This window comes from Pseudophryne corroboree, chromosome 5, assembly GCF_028390025.1.
Source record: "Pseudophryne corroboree isolate aPseCor3 chromosome 5, aPseCor3.hap2, whole genome shotgun sequence".
NCBI classification, from domain to species: Eukaryota; Metazoa; Chordata; class Amphibia; order Anura; family Myobatrachidae; genus Pseudophryne; species Pseudophryne corroboree.
In genome coordinates, this window is record NC_086448.1 from 813,757,629 (window position 1) to 813,781,758 (window position 24,130).

The 24,130-nt window shown below is 45.2% G+C and overlaps 1 long non-coding RNA gene across 3 annotated transcripts in view; it reads right to left on the reverse strand.

Moving 5' to 3' along the window:
- Positions 1 to 23,715, reverse strand: part of LOC134928587 (uncharacterized) — a 76,899-nt gene extending 53,184 nt beyond the window's left edge. Inside the window, exons 1-4 of one of the 3 annotated variants that reach the window (XR_010177948.1) lie at positions 23,579 to 23,715; positions 22,407 to 22,473; positions 21,643 to 21,746; positions 7,614 to 8,023 (exon numbers count right to left, since the gene is read on the reverse strand). This is a non-coding gene — a long non-coding RNA (uncharacterized LOC134928587). Of the gene's footprint in view, positions 1 to 7,613; positions 8,024 to 19,951; positions 20,042 to 21,642; positions 21,747 to 22,406; positions 22,474 to 23,578 lie in introns of those variants that run through there. The other 2 variants (XR_010177950.1, XR_010177949.1) reach the window with 2 other exon arrangements.
- Between the last annotated feature and the right edge of the window lie 415 nt (positions 23,716 to 24,130).

Genomic DNA, 24,130 nt, shown 5'->3' on the forward strand with positions numbered 1-24,130 from the left:
TTTTCATGTGTATTCCCTCAAAGAGGTAGTAAACCGTTAAAGTAGGGAAGTCAAATGACCAAAAATTAGAGATGAGCTGGTTCGGTTCTCAGAGAACCGAACCCTACCGGACTTCATGCTCCGAGCCTGGATCCGAGTCAGGCTCGGGTTTTCCCGCCTGACTCGGAAACCAGAATGAGGCAAAACGTCATCGTCCTGCTGTCGGATTCTCGCTGGGTTTGGATTCCATATAAGGAGCCGCACGTCGCCGCCATTTTCACTCCGGCATTGGGGAGTGTAGAGAGAGGATGTGTCTCCGTTCTCTCAGTGTCCTCATATCCCTGTCTTGTGCAGCATCTGTCCAGTCACAGTGTTGTGTCCTCTGCTGCCATATGTCCAGTGCTGTTGTATAATAAGTCACTTACATTGTTGCTGTGTTGTCCTGCATCAGACCAGTGGTAGTGTCCTGTGCATCAGTCAGTCCAGTGACCAGTCACACTGGTGTCCTCTGCTGCCATATGTCCAGTGCTGCTGTATAAGGTGCTGTGTTGTGCTGCATCAGTTCAGTGGTGGTGTATGGTCCTGCATCAGTACAGTGGTGGTTTCCCTGTGCTGCCATATATGTCCAGTGGTACTGCCGTATATGTCCAGTGATACTGCCATATAATTCCAGTAATCCTGCTGTATAATTCCAGTGGTGCTGACGTATAATTTTAGTAATCCTGCTGTATAATTCCAGTGGTGCTGGCGTATAATTCCAGTAGTCCTGTCGTATAATTCCAGTGGTAATGACGTATGATTCCAGTAATCCTGCCGTATAATTCCAGTAATCCTGCCGCAAATTACAGTGGTACTGCCGTATAATTTCAGTATTTATGCCGTGTAATTCCAGTGGTACTGCCGTATAATTCCAGTAATCCTGCCGTATAATTCCAGTACTCCTGCCGTATAATTACAGTAATCCTGCCGTATAATTCCAGTGGTACTGGCGTATAATTCCAGTAATCTTGCCATATAATTCCAGTAACCCTGTCGTATAATTCCAGTAATCCTGCCGTATAATTACAGCAATTCTACCATATAATTCCAATGGTACTGGTGTATAATTCCAGTAATCCTGCTGTATAATTACAGTAATCCTGCCATATAATTCTTAGTGATGTGCACCGGACATTTTTCGGGTTTTGTGTTTTGGTTTTGGATTCGGTTCCGCTGCCGTGTTTTGGATTCGGACGCGTTTTGGCAAAACCTCACCGAAAATGTCTTGTCGGATTCGGGTGTGTTTTGAATTCGGGTGTTTTTTTCAAAAAAACCTAAAAAACAGCTTAAATCATAGAATTTGGGGGTCATTTTGATCCCATAGTATTATTAACCTCAATAACCATAATTTCCACTCATTTCCAGTCTATTCTGAACACCTCACACCTCACAATATTATTTTTAGTCCTAAAATTTGCACCGAGGTCGCTGGATGGCTAAGCTAAGCGACACAAGTGGCTGACACAAACACCTGGCCCATCTAGGAGTGGCACTGCAGTGTCAGGCAGGATGGCACTTCAAAAAAATAGTCCCCAAACAGCACATGATGCAAAGAAAAAAAGAGGCGCACCAAGGTCGCTGTGTGACCAAGCTAAGCGACACAAGTGGCCGACACAAACACCTGGCCCATCTAGGAGTGGCACTGCAGTGTCAGGCAGGATGGCACTTCAAAAAAATAGTCCCCAAACAGCACATGATGCAAAGAAAAAAAGAGGCGCACCAAGGTCGCTGTGTGACTAAGCTAAGCGACACAAGTGCGCCGATTGCTGACAAGGTGAGCGGCTGCACTAAACACTCTTTCGGAGTACACACTGGAGGGAGGGCAACTTAGGTAAAATAAAGCCAGTTTATGCAAGGGCCTCCAAATTGCCTCTTTTCCTGCCAGTATACGTACGGACTGTCTGACATGCCTACTTGGATGCCGTCACTCATATAATCCTCCACCATTCTTTCAATGGTGGGAGAATCATATGAAGTGACAGTAGACGACATGTCAGTAATTGTTGGCAGGTCCTTCAGTCCGGACCAGATGTCAGCACTCGCTCCAGACTGCCCTGCATCACCGCCAGCGTGTGGGCTCGGAATTCTTAGCCTTTTCCTCGCACCCCCAGTTGCAGGAGAATGTGAAGGATGAGATGTTGACGGGTCACGTTCCGCTTGACTTGACAATTTTCTCACCAGCAGGTCTTTGATCCTCTGTCTGCCGGAAAGAGAGATACAACGTAGGTTTTAAATCTAGGATCGAGCACGGTGGCCAAAATGTAGTGCTCTGATTTCAACAGATTGACCACCCGTGAATCCTGGTTAAGCGAATGAAGGGCTCCATCCACAAGTCCCACATGCCTAGCGGAATCGCTCTGTTTTAGCTCCTCCTTCAATCTCTCCAGCTTCTTCTGCAAAAGCCTGATGAGGGGAATGACCTGACTCAGGCTGGCAGTGTCTGAACTGACTTCACGTGTGGCAAGTTCAAAGGGTTGCAGAACCTTGCACACCGTTGAAATCATTCTCCACTGCGCTTGAGTCAGGTGCATTCCCCCTCCTTTGCCTATATCGTTGCCAGATGTATAGGCTTGAATGGCATTTTGCTGCTCCTCCATCCTCTGAAGCATATAGAGGGTTGAATTCCACCTCGTTACCACCTCTTGCTTCAGATGATGGCAGGGCAGGTTCAGGATTGTTTGGTGGTGCTCCAGTCTTCTGTACGCGGTGGCTGAATGCCGAAAGTGGCCCGCAATTCTTCGGGCCACCGACAGCATCTCTTGCACGCCCCTGTCGTTTTTTAAATAATTATGCACCACCAAATTCAATGTATGTGCAAAACATGGGACGTGCTGGAATTTGCCCAGATGTAATGCATGCACAATATTGCTGGCGTTGTCCGATGTCACAAATCCCCAGGAGAGTCCAATTGGGGTAAGCCATTCTGCGATGATCTTCCTCAGTTGCCGTAAGAGGTTTTGAGCTGTGTGCGTATTCTGGAAAGCGGTGATACAAAGCGTAGCCTGCCTAGGAACGAGTTGGCGTTTGCGAGATGCTGCTACTGGTGCCGCCGCTGCTGTTCTTGCTGCGGGAGGCAATACATCTACCCAGTGGGCTGTCACAGTCATATAGTCCTGAGTCTGCCCTGCTCCACTTGTCCACATGTCCGTGGTTAAGTGGACATTGGGTACAACTGCATTTTTTAGGACACTGGTGAGTCTTTTTCTGAGGTCTGTGTACATTTTCGGTATCGCCTGCCTAGAGAAATGGAACCTAGATGGTATTTGGTACCGGGGACACAGTACCTCAATCAAGTCTCTTTTTGCCTCTGAATTAACGGTGGATACCGGAACCACGTTTCTCACCGCCCAGGCTGCCAAGGCCTGAGTTATCTGCTTTGCAGCAGGATGACTGCTGTGATATTTCATCTTCCTCGCAAAGGACTGTTGGACAGTCAATTGCTTACTGGAAGTAGTACAAGTGGTCTTCCGACTTCCCCTCTGGGATGATGATCGACTCCCAGCAGCTACAACAGCAGCGCAAGCAGCAGTAGGCGTTACACTCAAGGATGCATCGGAGGAATCCCAGGCAGGAGAGGACTCGTCAGACTTGCCAGTGACATGGCCTGCAGGACTATTGGCTTTGCTGGGTAAGGAGGAAATTGACACTGAGGGAGTTGGTGGTGTGGTTTGCAGGAGCTTGGTTACAAGAGGAATGGATTTAGTGGTCAGTGGACTGCTTCCGCTGTCACCCAAAGTTTTTGAACTTGTCACTGACTTATGATGAATGCGCCGCAGGTGACGTATAAGGGAGGATGTTCCGAGGTGGTAAACATCCTTACCCCTACTTATTACAGCTTGACAAAGGCAACACACGGCTTGACACACCGAAGAGCTGATTTTTTTTTGTATTTTGTCCAGGCATGTCAATAGCCATATTCGTCCCACGGACAACAGGTGTCTCCCCGGGTGCCTGACTTAAACAAACCACCTCACCATCAGAATCCTCCTTGTCAATTTCCTCCCCAGCGCCAGCAACACCCATATCCTCATCCTGGTGTACTTCAACAGTGACATCTTCAATTTGACTATCAGGAACTGGACTGCGGGTGCTCATTCCAGCACTCGCAGGGGGCGTGCAAATGGTGGAAGGCGCAAGCTCTTCCCGTCCAGTGTTGGGAAGGTCAGGCATCGCAACCGACACAATTGGTCTCTCCTTGGGGATTTGTGATTTAGAAGAACACACAGTTCTTTGCTGTGCTTTTGCCAGCTTAAGTCTTTTCATTTTTCTAGCGAGATGATGAGTGCTTCCATCCTCATGTGAATCTGAACCACTAGCCATGAACATAGGCCAGGGCCTCAGCCATTCCTTGCCACTCCGTGTCGTAAATGGCATATTGGCAAGTTTACGCTTCTCATCAGACGCTTTCAATTTTGATTTTTGGGTCATTTTACTGAACTTTTGTTTTTTGGATTTTACATGCTCTCTATTATGACATTGGGCATCGGCCTTGGCAGACAACGTTGATGGCATTTCATCGTCTCGGCCATGACTAGTGGCAGCAGCTTCAGCACGAGGTGGAAGTGGATCTTGATCTTTCCCTATTTTAACCTCCACATTTTTGTTCTCCATTTTTTAATGTGTGGAATTATATGCCAGTATCAATAGCAATGGCCTACTACTATATATACTGCGCACAACTGAAATGCACCACAGGTATGGATGGATAGTATACTTGACGACACAGAGGTAGGTAGAGCAGTGGCCTTCCGTACCGTACTGCTATATATACTGGTGGTCACTGTCAGCAAACTGCAAATCTAAAATGCACCACAGGTATAGAATCTAGATGGATAGTATACTTGACGACACAGAGGTAGGTAGAGCAGTGGCCTTCCGTACCGTACTGCTATATTTACTGCTGGTCACTGTCAGCAAACTGCAAAACTAAAATGCACCACAGGTATAGAATCTAGATGGATAGTATACTTGACGACACAGAGGTAGGTAGAGCAGTGGCCTTCCGTACCGTACTGCTATATATACTGGTGGTCACTGTCAGCAAACTGCAAAACTAAAATGCACCACAGGTATAGAATCTAGATGGATAGTATACTTGACGACACAGAGGTAGGTAGAGCAGTGGCCTTCCGTACCATACTGCTATATATACTGGTGGTCACTGTCAGCAAACTGCAAAACTAAAATGCACCACAGCTATAGAATCTAGATGGATAGTATACTTGACGAAACAGAGCTAGGTAGAGCAGTTGCCTTCCGTTCCGTACTGCTATATATACTGGTGGTCACTGTCAGCAAACTGCAAAACTAAAATGCACCACAGGTATAGAATCTAGATGGATAGTATACTTGACGACACAGACGTAGGTAGAGCAGTGGCCTTCCGTACCGTACTGCTATATATACTGCTGGTCACTGTCAGCAAACTGCAAAACTAAAATGCACCACAGGTATAGAATCGAGATGGATAGTATACTTGACGAAACAGAGCTAGGTAGAGCAGTTGCCTTCCGTTCCGTACTGCTATATATACTGGTGGTCACTGTCAGCAAACTGCAAAACTAAAATGCACCACAGGTATATAATCTAGATGGATAGTATACTTGACGACACAGAGGTAGGTAGAGCAGTGACCTTCCGTACCGTACTGCTATATATACTGGTGGTCACTGTCAGCAAACTGCAAAACTAAAATGCACCACAGGTATAGAATCTAGATGGACAGTATACTTGATGACACAGAGGTAGGTAGAACAGTGGCCTTCCGTACCGTACTGCTATATATACTGGTGGTCACTGTCAGCAAAACTCTGCACTGTACTCCTCCTATATAATACTGCTGGTCCCCAGTCCCCACAATAAAGCAGTGTGAGCACAGATATATGCAGCACACTGAGCACAGATAAGGAGCGTTTTTCAGGAAGAAAACGGATAAAACTGGTGGTCACTGATCAGCAAAACTCTGCACTGTACTCCTCCTATATAATACAGCTGCTCCCCAGTTCCCACAATTAAGCAATAAGCACAAATATTTGCAGCAACATTAATAAACGGAGAGGACGCCAGCCACGTCCTCTCCCTAACATTTCCAATGCACGAGTGAAAATGGCGGCGACGCGCAGCTCCTTATATAGAATACGAATCTCGCGAGAATTCGACCGCGGGATGATGACGTTCGGGCGCGCTCGGGTTAACCGAGCCATACGGGAGAATCCGAGTATGCCTCGGACCCGTGTAAAATGGGTGAAGTTCGGGGGGGTTCGGTTTCCGAGGAACCGAACCCACTCATCACTAATATTTACTAAAAGTAAATTTTGGTTTTTGTTTGGTCGATGTTTGGTTTATGTTTGGACAATTATTGATCAATTTTGTGTTTAAGGGTCAAAATCACACATTTATGATTTTTTAAATTGTTTAAAAAAATTGTAAAAAAAACCATCTGTTTGTGTAAATGTGGACTCTAGACCTTGAAATACAAAATTGACCAGACATCGACCAAAACTCTACCTAAATCAGCTTCCAGCAAATATACCCCCTAATTTCTAACTACTAAATGCAGTGGCATCACAGGGTGGGTGCAGGGGGTGCGGCCCTCAACCGGGTGTCATCCGCTGAGGGGTGACACCAAAGTGCCGACTCAGTGAAAGGAGCCGGGTGCTGCATGTAGGAGCTGTCTCCATGTAGGAGCTGGCACTGCAGACACGCCAGGGGGCAGGCCATAGCTCCAGGACCCCCGAAGTGACAAAGATGCAGGTCGGGGTGCTTAGCCACGCCACTCCCGTGAAGCCACACACCCCACGAATCACCCCGTGAAGCCACGCCCCCTGCCGCACCAGGTACTAAATGTATGTAAGGGAGAAATATGAGTTACCAGCGCATGGGATCCCAGCACTCAAATTACAGACGTCAGGATCCTGATTTCTACAGAGCTAACCCTCCCAACCTGCAGCCTAACCCTAACCCCCCCATAGGTGCCTATACCTAACCCCCTGTCCTCGCTGCCTAAACCTAACCCTCCCCCCCCCCCCCCCGCAGCCTTTTCCAAACCCTCCAAGACGCAGCCTAACCGCAGTCTCTCCACGTTCGGGATTCCGGCTGTCGGGATGGTATACCCATTCTGGATGCCGGTGTCGGCATTCAGAATAGGGTCGATATTCTGGCCTCGGTATTCTGATTGCTGGGATACAAACAGCCGGGATCCTGACTGCTTGCCGTATGTAATCTATTTGGCATATTACCAGAGTTGATAAAAATGGACATGTGTCGGAATTGGCCATCATGAGAGCTGTATGATAAAACAGGCCATAACAATTCTATTAATGTGTTCAAAACATTACAGGGAGAGATACGTCCCACCATCCAAACAGGACAAGTGGTGGTCTTGCCTAGAGCAGCCAATGAGGTTCTAGCTTTAATTTTATACGCTGTTAGCTCGACTCTGGTTGTTATAACTCCTCCACTTGTTCTCTTTAGAAAATTGTATACATCTCCCACCCAGCTCTAATACATCTGTATACTTATAACAACATATGCTGTCTACTTTTAAGACAGATTAAAAAAAAACTTTTTTTTTTTACAATGGATGTTCCCTATTTTTATTTATTTGGCTTCTATTTTTTCTCAGCGGAACGAAATTGATCCGTTTTTGGATCTATGCTTTCCAGCTCGTATCTCTTTTTTTTTTTTTTACACTGTAACCATTTAGAAGTGTGTGAACAGAATGTGTTCACTGTTCCAAATACCCCAAAGCATTTCAAGCTTTAAACTGCCCAAGCTTGGTTCGTAGCTCTCTGCGATACACCAGAGAATGTGTCACATCCAGCTTACATATGCTTTCCTTAACTCATTCCAACAAGCATTTTCACAAGAATCCCAGGGTTGCAGCTCGGTACAGATTGTCCCCATAGTGAGGCAGAACATTTACGCTACTCAGAATACCAACCACAGATGTCTATTTGGCATTAGGAAAATCAATCCGAAAGTAATTCTTTATCATTTTGTCATACTGGGGGGAAAAAAGATAAAAATTAGATTAAATTACAGTTGAAAATACCAAAATAAAAAAATCATAGATACTGTGCACTAGTGTGAAACAGTAGTTACAGACATACGGGTATATTTACTAAGATTCGTATTAGTACCGATTTGGAGTGAGAATCATCACGAATGACATCGAAAGTGTATTTGTGCAACTTTTTGAATTTGTTACGCCTCATTTACTAAGCTGTCGTATTTGTATGTTTCGTGTTTTATGATGTCGATGTCATTCGTGGTTTTGTAAGGTATAATGCGGTCTATTTAGAGGTTTGTCGGCCGTGTTCTGAGGTTTTTGTTACGACTGCGTCACATTTCGGTTACGGCAGTGTTTGTCCGTTCACTGCCGCGTTTTTTTCCTAAGTTTCGTTTTTGTCACTCGTCCGTGATTGGTTTGATTCGTGATGGAGGAGTGTCTGTGCACATTACTATAAAAACGCCCCAAACCGGCCGCACCTCGTGGGTTTAGCTAGTGGAGAGGAGAGAGGAAGGTGTGTTAGGAGTTGGAGAGTTTTGTGGAGTTTGTGGAGGATTTGAGGCGGAGTTTTGCGATTGTTGAGTGCTGTACTGTGTGTGTAAGTAGTCTTGTCATACTAGTTGTGTAGTTATTTAAAAGTCTGTCTATTTTTTTGTCTGTTTTTTTTGTTACGTTTATTGTCATTGTTTGTGAGTGAGTGAGTGAGTGAGTGAGTGAGTGAGTGTGTGTGTGTGTGTGGTGTGTAGTGGTAGTGGAGGAGTGTGTTATTTGTTTTATTTTCTCAGTGTTATTTGTGGTTTGTCCTGATTATGTCCCAGTCAGAGGTGAGTGTGGTGGAGGAGGTGAGTGAGGTGGAGGAGGTGAGTGAGGTGGAGGAGGTGAGTGAGGTGGAGGAGGTGAGTGAGACGGAGGAGGTTAGTGAGGAGGAGGGGGAGGTTGCTGCAGCGGCTTCCACTAATAGTGATAGTGATGGTGTTGTGGCTCTGCAGCCACGCACCACTACAAAGACGGGCCGCAATGTTAAGTTCAGTTACGCTGAAAATATGGCTCTGGTGCGGGAGCTGATGAGGCATCATCGACCAGTTGTTTGGGTCTGATGCAGCAAAGGTGTCGACACGCAGGAAGACTATTCTGTGGGGGAAGGTTGTTGCTGCTGTGAACAGTGAGGGTGTGGTGAGGCGGACCGAGGACACCTGTCGTAAGCGCTTCTATGACATCAAGCGCCGTGTGAAGGTGAAGATGGCGAAGGAGGCAAAATCTGCCCGCCAAACCAGGGGTGGACACCCCTTCCGAGCGTCTTATAGAGATTGGGAGGAGCCTGTTCATACGCTGATTCCGCCTGAAGTGGTTTGTGCAACTCATGTCCGGGATTCGGACCGCCCAAGGCAGGATGGTGAGTTTTTTCATTTTATGGCATTATTTGAAACATCTGTGCTTTGTCCTTAGTTGTGTGAAATGTTTTTGCGCTAATTGTGTTTGTTATTTGGTTATTTCTTCTATTGTGTTGGTGATGTAGTGCAGGCCTGGGCAACCTGTGGCTCTCCAGCTGTTGTAAAACGACAAGTCCCATCATGCCTTGCCACAGTTTTGAACTTAGTGAATGACAAATGTGTTGGCGGGCATGCTGGGATGTGTAGTTTCACTACATCTGGAGAGACACAGGTTGGCCAGGGCTGATGTAGTGTTACTCTTAATTCTGTTTTTTTTGGCATTATGTATTGTCAATAGAGATGAGCGCCGGAAATTTTTCGGGTTTTGTGTTTTGGTTTTGGGTTCGGTTCCGCGGCCGTGTTTTGGGTTCGACCGCGTTTTGGCAAAACCTCACCGAATTTTTTTTGTCGGATTCGGGTGTGTTTTGGATTCGGGTGTTTTTTTCAAAAAACACTAAAAAACAGCTTAAATCATAGAATTTGGGGGTCATTTTGATCCCAAAGTATTATTAACCTCAAAAACCATAATTTACACTCATTTTCAGTCTATTCTGAATACCTCACACCTCACAATATTATTTTTAGTCCTAAAATTTGCACCTAGGTCGCTGGATGACTAAGCTAAGCGACCCTAGTGGCCGACACAAACACCGGGCCCATCTAGGAGTGTCACTGCAGTGTCACGCAGGATGTCCCTTCCAAAAAACCCTCCCCAAACAGCACATGACGCAAAGAAAAAAAGAGGCGCAATGAGGTAGCTGTGTGAGTAAGATAAGCGACCCTAGTGGCCGACACAAACACCGGGCCCATCTAGGAGTGTCACTGCAGTGTCACGCAGGATGTCCCTTCCAAAAAACCCTCCCCAAACAGCACATGACGCAAAGAAAAAAAGAGGCGCAATGAGGTAGCTGTGTGAGTAAGATAAGCGACCCTAGTGGCCGACACAAACACCGGGCCCATCTAGGAGTGTCACTGCAGTGTCACGCAGGATGTCCCTTCCAAAAAACCCTCCCCAAACAGCACATGATGCAAAGAAAAAAAGAGGCGCAATGAGGTAGCTGTGTGAGTAAGATAAGCGACCCTAGTGGCCGACACAAACACCGGGCCCATCTAGGAGTGTCACTGCAGTGTCACGCAGGATGTCCCTTCCAAAAAACCCTCCCCAAACAGCACATGACGCAAAGAAAAAAAGAGGCGCAATGAGGTAGCTGTGTGAGTAAGATAAGCGACCCTAGTGGCCGACACAAACACCGGGCCCATCTAGGAGTGGCACTGCAGTGTCACGCAGGATGTCCCTTCCAAAAAACCCTCCCCAAACAGCACGTGACGCAAAGAAAAATTAAAGAAAAAAGAGGTGCAAGATGGAATTGTCCTTGGGCCCTCCCACCCACCCTTATGTTGTATAAACAGGACATGCACACTTTAACCAACCCATCATTTCAGTGACAGGGTCTGCCACACGACTGTGACTGAAATGACGGGTTGGTTTGGACCCCCACCAAAAAAGAAGCAATTAATCTCTCCTTGCACAAACTAGCTCTACAGAGGCAAGATGTCCACTTCATCATCATCCTCCGATATATCACCGTGTACATCCCCCTCATGTGAAGCTGAACCACTAGCCATGAACATAGGCCAGGGCCTCAGCCGTTCCTTTCCACTCCGTGTGGTAAATGGCATATTGGCAAGTTTACGCTTCTCCTCCGACAATTTTATTTTAGATTTTGGAGTCCTTTTTTTACTGATATTTGGTGTTTTGGATTTGACATGCTCTGTACTATGACATTGGGCATCGGCCTTGGCAGACGACGTTGCTGGCATTTCATCGTCTCGGCCATGACTAGTGGCAGCAGCTTCAGCACGAGGTGGAAGTGGATCTTGATCTTTCCCTAATTTTGGAACCTCAACATTTTTGTTCTCCATATTTTAATAGGCACAACTAAAAGGCACCTCAGGTAAACAATGGAGATGGATGGATACTAGTATACTTATGGATGGACTGCCGAGTGCCGACACAGAGGTAGCTACAGCCGTGGACTACCGTACTGTACTGTGTCTGCTGCTAATATAGACTGGTTGATAATGAGATGTAGTATGTATAAAGAAGAAAGAAAAAAAAAACCACGGGTAGGTGGTATACAATTATGGATGGACTGCCGAGTGCCGAGTGCCGACACAGAGGTAGCTACAGCCGTGGACTACCGTACTGTACTGTGTCTGCTGCTAATATAGACTGGATGATAATGAGATGTAGTATGTATGTATAAAGAAGAAAGAAAAAAAAACCACGGGTAGGTGGTATACAATTATGGATGGACTGCCGAGTGCCGACACAGAGGTAGCTACAGCCGTGAACTACCGTACTGTGTCTGCTGCTAATATAGACTGGTTGATAATGAGATGTAGTATGTATAAAGAAGAAAGAAAAAAAAAACCACGGGTAGGTGGTATACAATTATGGATGGACTGCCGAGTGCCGACACAGAGGTAGCTACAGCCGTGGACTACCGTACTATACTGTGTCTGCTGCTAATATAGACTGGATGATAATGAGATGTAGTATGTATAAAGAAGAAAGAAAAAAAAAACCACGGGTAGGTGGTATACAATTATGGATGGACTGCCGAGTGCCGACACAGAGGTAGCTACAGCCGTGAACTACCGTACTGTGTCTGCTGCTAGTAGACTGGATGATAAATAATGATATAAAATATATATATATATCACTACTGCAGCCGGACAGGTATATATTATATAATGACGGACCTGCTGGAGTGGACACTGTCTGTCAGCAGAATGAGTTTTTTAATTTTTATAGAATAAAAAAACACCACACAAGTCACACGACGAGTGTACTTTTTCAGGCAGACATTCAATCACAATATACTATACTGGTGGTCAGTGTGGTCAGGTCACTGGTCACAGTGGTCAGTGGTCAGTCACACTGGCAGTGGCACTCTGGCAGCAAAAGTGTGCACTGTTTAATATGTACTCCTGGCTCCTGCTATAACCTATAACTGCTCCCCAGTCTCCCCCACAATTAAGCTGTGTGAGCACAGTCAGATATTATACATAGATGATGCAGCACACTGGGCTGAGCACAGATATGGTATGTGAGTGTGACTGAGTCACTGTGTATCGTTTTTTTCAGGCAGAGAACAAGAACAGAACGGATTATTAAATAATAATAAATTATAAAACTGCACTGGTGGTCAGGTCACTGGTCATCAGTCACTAGTATAACTCCTCCTAAGCTCCAGTAAGTAAATGAAGTGTCTCACTCTCACTCTCCTATCTATTTTAATTTCTAAACGGAGAGGACGCCAGCCACGTCCTCTCCCTATCAATCTCAATGCACGTGTGAAAATGGCCGCGACGCGCGGCTCCTTATATAGAATCCGAGTCTTGCGATAGAATCCGAGCCTCGCGAGAATCCGACAGCGTGATGATGACGTTCGGGCGCGCTCGGGTTAACCGAACAAGGCGGGAAGATCCGAGTCGCTCGGACCCGTGTAAAAAAACATGAAGTTCGGGCGGGTTCGGATTCAGAGAAACCGAACCCGCTCATCTCTAATTGTCAATGTTTCTGGTTGTGTTGGCCTTTTTCTGCTGTCTGCTTTTCCAAGTAAATATTAGTCAGTGTTTTTTAATGAAGTGTGATGACTGTGTTTTATGCATATGTTTTCATATAATTTCATTTTCAATGGATGTATGCTTATTTTGTGGTGTTCTGGGTTATCATTTGTGTTGATTATGTATATTTGCATGCATTTGTAGGTTTGATGATTTCATTTTAGTGCAGATATTTGTGGCTACTGTTCTCTTGTTAGCGTAAAAAATTAGTAACTGAGCATGCAATATTGTGGCTGTGTAAAGCTACGACGTATGTGTTAGTATAATATTGCGCATTATTTGCCTTTGTGTATGTATTGTATGGTTAATTTGTTTTGCATTTAAAGCATACACACCCAATGTAGTCATGCATTCAAGGCTAAGCATCGCTTAGTTTAAGTCACAGCAGCTACCACATATGTTTTCATCCCAAAAAGTATTTGGCATTAACATAACAACCAAAGAGTATGTTCATATCGACATTCTTCATCTTTCTACAGTACGCCAGAGAAGCAGCACAGCCAGGCCACATCCAACACTGCCTAGAGCTGCAGATGGTGGGAATGCCGGTAAGATTTAACTGTAACCACATATTCTGCAAACACATAGAAACACAAAATGACAATGAAGATCTTATCACACAGGTTCTTCGTCTGTTCCGCCTCCACTAAGGCGCCCATCACAGGGCAGCGTTACTGTGGCTCCGAGGCCACCCAAGAGGCCCCGTGTTGATGCTCCAGCTCCAGCTCCAGCACCAGCATTACCACCCCAAAGGCGCATCTCCGCAGTGTCTGCCGTGCCACCACTCGCTCTTTTGGTCAGCCCCCAAAGTGAGGATCCACAATCCCCACAGTTGTCTGGTGAGTAAATAGAATTTTTTTGTGTAAATAAGTTATAAAACAGTGGAGTAGATTTAATAACCAGGAGAAGGCATAAGGAATTGAAAAAACACTGTTATGTGCAAGATGATAAAGGCAGCAGTACAAAAAAAAAAACCTGTTAATGTACATTTTGGAGCTGTTTGCCTTGTGCCTTTAGCACCTTGCACATATCACCGGTTTCTCACTTCCTTATGCCTTCTCCAGGTTTATACATCTGCACCACTGTTAGTACTGTAAAAACAAAACACAAAATGACCACTCATACTTGCAATAATAAACAACTACAAGCAGATGGTGTTAACGTATTTTTAGGATGTTAATTGTCAAATTTGATGTTGCCCATATCAACACATTTACGCAATTGCTTTTTTGCTACCTAAATAAAAAAAAAAAAAACAATTGTTTGACATGGGCAAAAATACCACTTCAAAACATAGGGCACCTTAAAAATTACAATAACATTGATAATGTGTACATTTTATACCACTATATTAGTTAACGTTTTGGCCAGACCACTGACTGCCTTGACCAATGTATGAGTGTATTGTTCCACACATTTTTTAATTTGTGTGTGTTGCTCTAAAGGAAGCTTCATAATCCAAATGAAAATGTAGTACTTTGATTTTGTTAGAGTTCATGGAGTTTAAACAGTAATTATGACTCTGAATCCTACTATTTCCACAAACTTTAAACAACTGAGTAGTATACGTTTGAAGCCACATCATTTAACTAAAAGGTGACCAACATAGTTAAGTTTAGTCCACAATCTATTTAGCTATTACATTAATATTAAGAAGTAATGCATGTTGACGTAAAACTATCGTAAGAGCAATGCGACATATGTACTAAATATTGCCTGTGTTCAACCCCATACAGACCCAGCCATCATGAGCGAGGATGTCCAGCAGGACCGTGACCAGGAGACCTTCACACTCCACCTGCAGCCCATCGATCCAACACAGCCAAACATGCCTCAGGACATACCCCAACCACCACAAACATCCCAAAGCCCCCAAATGAGCACAACACCAGGCCCAACACAAATGGGCCCAGAGTTTTGGTCCAGTTGGTCCTCACAACAGGCACAACACTACGCGTGCCTCACCACCCAAACCCAATACCTGTCAAGTCTGCCCCATCATTTGCCAAGACTGAGTCGCAACTCAGGCAGACTCATAGTGCAGGTGGGCCGAATTGCGAACTCTATGGAGCAGATGAGGGCAGACAACACACAAATGCAGGCTAACCTACAACGTATCTTGGATGATCAGCAGCGGCAGCAACAAACACTTATCCAGATGATACAGCATAATCAATTGATCAATGACAATCTGTCTAGAATGATTGGAAACAACACTGCCGCTAATACGCAGCTAACGGCAAGTTTGAACATTCTTAGCCAAAGTCTAAGTGTGTTGGGCTCACACCATGTGACCTCGAGCTCAGGGACAACAACCCCAAACCACACCCCAGTTCAATCCCCAGTTCGACGCTCAAGTCGAAGCCGCGCCCACGAGCCAGCACAATCCTCCGCACCCAGCACCCAAAAAAGAAAAAAATAATAATGACTGGCCAGAATATGGTGGCCATTTAATTTGTTTAATTTTCTGTTTTGCCAAAATTGGTGTGTTCTTAAAAATAAATTGTTAACACCAAATATGTGTATTGCTTAATTAGCAACAAAAACAAGCACCACATTAGTGTCTAGGGCCAGATGAGTATTGGTATAAATATATTGCCTGCCCCTAGGTGTCCTCAGCTCACCGTATGTCTAATTTATGACACCCAGCACATTGGCCATGGCCGCAAGATCACATAAAGCTACCCTGACTGCAGGCCACTGCGACTCCTGGGTAGGGAAGCAGAGAGAGGCATCTATGTAGCCAGCCAAGACATCCAAAACCTGAGTGGCCCTTCAAAAATTAAAGGTGAGTGTCATGACCTGTAAGCAAGTCAAAATTGTGTTAAATTACATTACAGAAGCAACACTTAGACGTAGACGGGTATGTTGGTTTTCAATCACCTGAATTACATATTTCTAGAAGGTGGCCTGTGAAATACTAATTACTTCGCCAGTCACAGGCTGGAAGCTGCCAGTAGCCATAAAGTGCAACACAGGAAGGAGTTTGTGCAGGCCTGAGACAGGGCGAGAGCGTGCTGTCTCAGGGTCTAGGGTCAGTTTGACCAGATCACACAGAGTGAAATTATTTATAACATTTAGTCTGAGCATCTGTATAACATGGTCATCTGCAAGTTAGTTTTAGTTTAAACGGCCAATAAAAAATAAAGACATGCCCAGCCTAGCCGGAACATGTACAACCTGCTGACCTTGTTGATTTTCCTGGCCTGGGTTTATTGTAGCCTCATGGAGCAGTGTCAGGTATCCCCCAGTAAACAATACAGCAGTACGACACACAGTAGCAGCCATTTCAGATTGAGAGTGTTGAGAAATGTGTTGGGGCCCCTTTTAAAGGGCAAAAACGTCAGGTGTGAGTAATGTAGAATTGACAACACATGTAAACACGCTTCTCAAAAGCAGGTCTACTTTTTTTTTAGGCTTTTTGTACGATTAGTAAATGACCGAGTTCTATATCTAATCAGCTGCGTTTGACCGATGGTGTATTCATTCGTACTTTTACTACACAGCCGTAATAAAAATACAAATGCCCTCATCAATGCCGTAATTTGAGTTTAGTAGATTCCCGAGATGACACTTTGAAAAAAAAACACCATCTCGGTCAAAATCGGGAGCTTAGTAAATATACCCCATAGAGTTGACATTAAATACTGTAGTAAAGAAAGGGAATAAAAATAATAAATAATAGACATAATAGGCAGTATTCAATTGTTTGAAACGTCAGTTGGATGTCTGTTTTTTCCTATCTAATAGACAGGAAAGAAACAGACACCCAACCGACTTTTCAAACAATTGAAACCCCCCTAATGTCACTACAGATAGGGCATACTAATGTAATACCCACCAACTGGATTGCGTTCAGCATCCTTGTGGTTGGGATGCTGGCGGTCATGTGATCGACGCCAGAATGCAGACACTATTCACGAGACAGGTGCTGGAACACCGACAGCCGACATCCCAAAGGTGAGTATTGGGGTGCGCATTAGGGCCTAGGTGGGGGAGGGTTAGGCACTAGGGGGGTTAGGGTTAAGCACTAGGGGGGTGGTTATCCATAATCGACCCCGAGGGTTAGCCAAAGTCATTACTCCAGAGGGTTAGCCATAGCCGCCACATCTGGAATGGATAGTTAGGGGAGGGTAGAAATATTTACCCTACCCGCAGTCAGGATCTCTATTGACAGAATGCCGGTGTCAGTCATGTGACTGCCGCAATCCCAACCGCCGGCATTAAATACCAAACCCCTTTAGTTTTCACTTAAAGATGTGTCCCACACAGAGATTATGGCCGGGATGTAATGAAGTCCAAGATTGGTGGCCATGCGGGATGCCGTCCAAACACGGACTTTTAAAGGGGCAATTATGTACAAGGCATGGCACATGACAAGGCAAACTCATACTTCATACATTCCTCCCAATATACCGTGATCACAAACTTACTTTACAGGTGATTCTGATGGCAGCCATTTCATGGCCAGTGAGAACCTTCTCAAATTGGGGCATTTTAAAGAATGGCACAGAGGCCAGTGTTGTTTTAAGCAAAGTTGATTTAACAAAAACAATCAGTTGGAGGGGTGACAGTAAAAGTGGATACACACTGGCCAATATATCAGCCATTTCAACTGCCGATATATCGTGGGTGCGTCGGCAGGTGTGTACCCCAGATATGTCTGTGAACAGCGTTACTCACATACATATCACGTTGGCCCTGCAGCACAGCTATATATCTTTATTCTATACCACCCACACACTTGCTGCAGGGACCACCAGTGACTGATATCTCAACTGTGACTGGCACATGTAAATGCCTACTCAATTGTGCCATCAAGCATAACATATCAGGCCGACAATCGGTGTGTACAAAGTCAGCTCTTCCATTAGGCAGCTTTAGGCAGCTGCCTAAGGGCACCGAGACCTGATTGGGCAGCCCATTGAGGCTTTTAGGAAGAAATATGAAGGATGTCTCTGACATGCTAATTATGTTTACTGCTGATGACAGCCGTATCTGCAGCTGCACCTGCTATTAAGTATTTACACCTGCTGCAGCCTGCTTCTCTGGCTGTCAGAGTCATTAGCCAGGTGGCAGTAGCATGGGCAAACCATCCCCTTCCCTCTACTCCCCTCCGCTCTAACACAGCCAATTATGCAAGCTCCACCACCCAAGGTGTACAAGAAGAACGAAGAGCTGTTTGAGCAGGAGCAGGCAGGTAAGTGAGCTTTCTAATGTTTTTTGGGTGTGTGATTGATAGCTGTGAGAGAAAGGTTAATGAGTATTGAGAGTGACGTATTAATATATGCTGGGTGGGGGGAGGTTATTGGGTGCAAGAGTGAATGGATTAATAGGTGCTGTGAGGAGGACTTGATAAATGGATTCTACAAGAAGAATAGGTTAATGAGTGAGTCAGTAAATTGATTCATGAGTGAGTAAATTAATTCATGGATTCTTGAGGGGAGTGGGTTAACGGATGCTGGTGGTGAATGGATAAATGGTTTCCTGGTAGAGGGACATTAACGGATACTGATAGTATGGATGAATATGTTAAAGGGTGCTGGGAGGGTGAATTGCTTAATGGATGGTTTATGAATGCTGGATGAGAGAAAGTAGAGGATGTTGAGTAGGGGGTAAATTGGTAAATGGGTTTGATGTGGGTGAAGGTGAATATACATATTGGGTGCTCTGGTTCTGCAAAGTGTAAAAGTAACAATCACTCACCTCGTTGTTATAGACTTTGGTAAACATGTACGTGTGGTTTTATGTAAATGGGTTGAAGGAGTGTATTAGCACGGTTGCCATAATATCCTGTTAATCCACAATATGAATGAATTACACAGGTTCTTTGACTGGCTAAATTCAGGCCTGCATTTCACCTGGTTTTAATCATCCACAGAATCTGTGTAAATCAAAGGTGTCCTGGAATAAAGGGGTACTATGGAAAACCTATGTATTGGGGCATTAGGGGCAGCAATGTGTACTTAGCATTAAAGTCACAGAGAGACAGAGAGAGGAGAGCCGAGAGATGCCACTGAGCAGAGTGATACAGATAAGCAGCTAGTAGAGACTACAGCAAGCACACTGGCTGAGACTTGTGGTTCAATGCAGACAGTCCCGCTAAAGTGAGAGAGCAGTACTTACTATTTCTGGGTTGATGTAGTATATGTTCATAAGCATCCGCTGTTATGTAACAGACATACTGTAGGAGGAGATTTATCAAATCTTGGGGAGAGATAAAGTGGAGCGAGATAAACTACCAACCAATCAGCTCCTATCGTTTTTCAAACAGAGCCTGTATCATGGCAGTTGGGAGCTGATTGGTTAGTACTTTATCTTTCTCCACTCTTTTACTTTCCAAGCTTTGATAAACCTCCCCCATACTATGTGATACCTTTACTGTATATATATATATATATATATATATATATATACGTCAGCACTGTAACGTTACTTTCTGACTGTGAGTTGAGCATTCACTTTAAGGGTCCCAACATGCACACGAAGGCTCAGATGTGACTTGGACTACCAGCATTCACATCTATTTCAGTATTGGGGAAATTGGTATTCTGACCCTCCATTACTTAAAGGGGTATTTTAAAAGTGCTAGCAGAACACAGTTTACTGTAACTTAGATTTACGTGAATATGCAGTTTTTGTGTACTGTATGTACAGTATATAGAATTTGTCTTAAGAAAACATTCTGTAGTTTAATAGGAATACTTCATTAGTGATATCGCTACCAGTAACTATGAGACTGTATTGTGAAGTTAGTCTACTTGTAAATCTCATTTCATGTATTACCATTATATTACTGCCCCATTACAGTTCTCACCTGGGATCAGTTAAATTAAATATTGCATTCTGGTGCATGATGGCCTGGTTTTGCATTTACTGTGTTTTGGGGAATAATCCTTACCTCTTCTGGGATGTGGTCTGAGGAGGAAGTTGTCATTGATGTCAGGCCCTTTGAATTATTTAGAAAATTTTAAATTTTTAAGAAATTTCTGTCAGAAATTTATATTTATATGAGGCTGTGATGAGCCGCTATCAGTGATGTGCTGCTGTCCGTGAGGTGGGTATATGCTGCTGTCAGTGGCACAGTGACGTGCTGCTGTCAGTGTGGGGGGATGTGCTGCTGTCAGTGAGGCAGGGATGTGCTGCTGTCAGTGAGGCAGTGATGTGCTGCTGTCAGTGAGGCGGGGATGTGCTGTTGTCAGTGAGGTGGGGATGTGCTGATGTCAGTGAGGCGGGGATGTGCTGATGTCAGTGAGGCGGGGATGTCATTCTGTCAGTGAGGCAGGGATGTGCTGCTGTCAGTGAGGCACTAATGTGCTGCTGTCAGTGAGGCAGTGATGCACTGCTGTCAGTGAGGCAGGCAATGTGCTGTTGTCAGTGAGGCAGGGATGTGCTGCTGTCAGTGAGGGGTGGATATGCTGTTGTCAATGAGGTGGGGATGTGCTGCTGTCAGTGAGGCCGGAATGTGCTGATTTCAGTGAGGCAGGGATGTGCTGCTGTCAGTGTGGGGGGATGTGCTGCTGTTAGTGAGGCAGTGATGTGCTGCTGTCAGTGTGGGGGGATGTGCTGCTGTTAGTGAGGCAGTGATGAACTGCTGTCAGTGAGGCAGTGATGCACTGCTGTCAGTGAGGCAGGCAATGTGCTGTTGTCAGTAAGGCAGTGATGTGCTGCTGTCAGTGAGGCTGGGATGTGCTGCTGTCAGTGAGGCAGGGATGTGCTGATGCCAGTGAGGCTAGTATGTGCCGCTGTCAGTGAGGCGAAGATGTGCCGCTGTCAGTGAGGTGGGGATGTCCTGCTGTCAGTGAGATGGGGATGTGTTGCTGTCAGTGAGGTGGGGATGTGCTGCTGTCAGTGAGGTGGGGATGTGCTGCTGTCAGTGAGGCGGGGATGTGCTGCTGTCAGTGAGGCGGGGATGTGCTGCTGTCAGTCAGGCTGTGATGTGCTGCTGTCAGTGAGGCGGGGATGTGCTGCTGTCAGTGAGGCGGGTATGTGCTGCTGTCAGTGAGGTGGGGATGTGCTGCTGTCAGTGAGGTGGGGATGTGCTGCTGTCAGTGAGGCAGGGATGCGCTGCTGTCAGTGAGGTGGCGATGTGCTGCTGTCAGTAAGGTGGGGATGTGTTGCTGTCAGTGAGGTGGGGATGTGTTGCTGTCAGTGAGGTGGGGATGTGCTTCTGTCAGTGAGTGGGGATGTGCTGCTGTAAGTGAGGCGGGGATGTCCTGCTGTCAGTGAGGCAGGTATGTGCTGCTGTCAGTGAGGCAGGGATGTGCTGCTGTCAGTGAGGTGGGGATGTGCTGCTGTCAATGAGGCGGGGATGTGCTGCTGTCAGTGAGGCAGGAATGTGCTGATTTCAGTGAGGCGGGGATGTGCTGCTGTCAGTGAGGCAGGGATGTGCTGCTGTCAGTGAGGCAGGGATGTGCTGCTGTCAGTGGGGCAGTGATGTGCTGCTGGTTCCTTTCCTAAACATATTTATATGAAGTGTAATTTTCACAAGGTCTTACTATAAGTAGTGGAGATGTGCAATATGTTCACTGCAGGATTAACTCTACTCACTCGGTGGTCGGAGGCAGGACTTTCGGGAAGCTCATGCAGAGCAGTGGGGTCTGATAAAATCATACGGTTACCTAGCAACCACAGTCGCTGGGCTCAGCAACTCACTGGGAAGAGAAAGTAAATAGTAATGAACTGGTTAGCGTTTGCTGCATTATCAAATACAAGTATAAAAGTTCTAAAACTGTATTGTACTGTAGGGCTCTGCAGCAAGTAATAAAATGATTGGGCAAAAGTATTATTAAAATGTATGAAAAATATATGATAATATATGGGCACCGCCAATAATGGTAAACTTACATACAAAAAATATATTCATGTCTATCACGAGAGATCACCAAGAGATATAAAAGGCCTAGAAAATAATTAAATAGACTTGTTTCAAGATCTGCAAATAGCATAAGTCAAAACAACATTAGATAAATATGTTTCTGCCATATATTTTTCATTAAGTCCTTTCGGCGCTAAAGTGTCCAAAGTAAATATCCCTCTAGATTCACGATGTGGGAGAACGCTAGCTCTGTTGCCTCCTCTTGGTAATTGACTGGACAAGGAATGTTTGGCATAATTCAAATGACCTGGCCACTGGTTGATCAATATCTCTGCCTGCAATGCTGCACAGATCTCCAACCTATGTAAGGTCATTCGTTCTTTAAATGTTCCCGTTGTTTGGCCAATATAATACAATCCACACGGACAGAGGATTATATAGATTACAAACTGTGTGGAATATGTCTAGTAGTGTTTGATCCTTTGATATTTTTTACCTGTATGTGAGTGCAAGAAGAGATGACCAGAATCCAGATAGCCACATGTCACTAGAGATGTTCGTTTCTACAGAAATTCAAAACCAAACAAACTTTATAGATCTAAACCAAACCAAAACCCGATCCAGATCTTCCGAGGAGATACGATCTTCCTGCGGTTCATAATCTGGATTTTAAATCCAACTTTTTCCAATGATTATCAATGTTTTTTTTTAAACAGAAGTAAACACCAAATCTGAACCAAAACACTTGTGGGTGCTTTTACCAAAAGCAAAACATGATGCTGAATTAGAACCAAAAATCAAAGCACTGGGGTCTGTGCATAGCTACATGTCACGCATTCTACATATCAATAACACCCCTGTTTTTTTATATACAGATGTGTCCTTGGTCATCCTGCAATCAAGTCACAGTGGGGAAGCATGGAGCGTACACACGCCATACACCCACAGCAAGCTGCAGGTAATCGCTCCTGCAATGCGTATAAATGCGACAAGCGATTACCCGCCGGATGAACAAGGACACATATGTACAGATGGAGCCATCTTTATCTTGGCTTTTAATAGGATTAACTGAGCCAAGGCAGCCGGACTTAGGGCCTAATTCTGAGTTGATCGAAGCATCAAGTTTGTTAGCAATTGGGTAAAACCAAGAGCACTGCAGGGGGGACAGATGTAACATGTGCAGAGAGGGTTAGATTTGGGTGGGGTGTATTCAACTGAAATCTAAATCGCAGTGTAAAAATAAAACAGCCAGTATATACCCTGCACAGAAACAAAATAACCCACCCAAATCTAACTCTCTCTGCACATGTTATATCTGCCCCCGCCCCTGCAGTGCACATGGTTTTGCCCAACTGATAAAACATTTCCTCCTGCAATCAATTTGGAATGACCCCCTTAATCCCCTGCTGTAATGACTTAATCCCCTGCTGTATTGTTCTCTCTGTATTGTATTGCAGCTGAGAACAATAGATGAAGGGTTTATGCTAATAAACCATGGTGTGCCTAGGTGCAGCAGAGAAGGCTAGATGAGTGTGGCTCCACCTGTAGCTACTGTAGTGTCTGTTGCCGAGGTGTTACATTAGTTTTGACCAAGGTATACTTAATGTTTTCACCTCTTTGTTATTAGAGATTTATCTATAACCATAACAACAAGTGACAAAGACTTACCATGCTTCCAAAAGGGATATATACGTAATACCCCACAATGTGAAGTATTACAGTATATCTGACATTGTGCATCACACTACAGTGCTCATTATATAACTGACAGACCGCAGCTCCCAGCAGCCCCAGCAACTGCTCAAGAGTTCAGGAGCAGGTCACATGACCAGTCAGGTGGTTAGGCTAGTGACAGTTGGGAGAGGTGGTTGGTGGAGAGCTCGCTGAGGGGACGGAGAGAGGTGCGCTGGTGCTGCGTACTCGGTGCGGCATTAACAGCTGTGGTAACCGCTCCGTACTTGCATCTGACGGCAAAGTTAAGCTGAATTACCCCGAACAGACTACGGTGTGTCCCGCTGAGCTTGGAGAGTGAGTCCGGTGTGGAGATCCTTATCTGCGCTCCAGAGAAGGTGGCATCTCTGACGCTGATGATGGGGGTGGTAGCGGATCCCTCCCTCTGACTGCCTGCTGTAAGATACTTCTAGCGGGAACACCTTCAGGAAAGTGTCTTGGAGGTGACTGACATTCATAGACGGAGACTCTGCCGGACAGTGAGTAAGT